This window comes from Sebastes fasciatus, chromosome 12 (genome assembly GCF_043250625.1).
Source record: "Sebastes fasciatus isolate fSebFas1 chromosome 12, fSebFas1.pri, whole genome shotgun sequence".
Lineage (NCBI taxonomy): Eukaryota > Metazoa > Chordata > Actinopteri > Perciformes > Sebastidae > Sebastes > Sebastes fasciatus.
In genome coordinates this window covers 14,631,084-14,632,309 of record NC_133806.1, presented here as the reverse complement: position 1 = coordinate 14,632,309, position 1,226 = coordinate 14,631,084, and positions in this window count along the sequence as shown.

Genomic DNA, 1,226 nt, shown 5'->3' with positions numbered 1-1,226 from the left:
TCTCTCTCTCTCTCTCTCTCCCTCTCTCTCTCGCTCTCTCTCTCTTCTGCTCTCTCTCTCTCCGGTGCAGTGTCTTAGAAGAGATCCAGTTAGTAAGTCAGTATGCCTGAGGGAAATAGATTAGGACTAAATAAAGATGAGAAGAGGCATTATTAGCATTATTTAAACAGATTTTTTTTTAATAATAATAATAAGTATCAATATCACCAATATGTTACCTTTAATATGAGATATCCAATCCAATTTGCAGCCATTATCCCATTTACCTAAGTTATTGGGACCGACAAAGACAATGTGATTGGATAATTTGTAACCGAGAAAGATCAGAACAACCATAATCTAATGAGAGGTTAAAACAACAATTAGATTGACAGTGTGTGTATTGGGTTGCCACTATGAGATCAATAGCAGTGTGCCGAGAGGGCCGGGCTGCCATTGTTGTAGATATCTCTGCACTGCCGTAATATTGTTGAGCTAAAATGGGGGATTCTCTCTCTGTCTCCCTCTCCTGTGTGCACTCAGCCTAACAATGCACTGCAGCGGTTCCCTCTCTCCTCTCTCCATCTCCATCTCAATCACCTCCTCCTCCTCTTCCTCCTCCTCCTCCTACCTCCCTCACACTGATCACACAAAAAATGCACACCACACAATCGCACGTACACCGATATTAAACAATCCTGGAGAAGAAGAAAAAACAGCTGAGGGTTTTCCTTCGCAGTCGAGCCGCTGCTGCTGAGTCTCCACCTCTTTCTATGTCGTCTCTCTGTATTGATCCGCCCCTCAGTCATCTCTGCACCTATTTCTTCCTATTTCTGTTCACTCTGACTCACATCCCAACATCTTCCTCTATTCCCTCTTTTTGTGTTTGCTCCCCTTGCCTCATTTCCTCCCCCCCAAATCCCCCTTTTCCCTGGAGAAACAAATGAGAGGAGTGGCTCCTTTTATCTACAGCTCTCATTTGAGTTGCATCTATATCTGTAACACCACCACACCTTCGCTCTAAATCCCCTTGTCTCGCTTCAGTTTCATATCAACACTTGCTCTCTTCTTTACTTTCCTTTTCTATCCTACCTCCCTATCTTTCTTCTTCGTCCTCTACTTCTGTCTGGGAAGCCCCCCTGCCCCTCTCTCTCTTTTTGCTCATTACAAATTCATATGTGCTGTTTCTGTAAGTGTTTGTCCAGCAAATGACGCAGGAGCAGTCTGGACAGTGAAGAGGTGTGTGT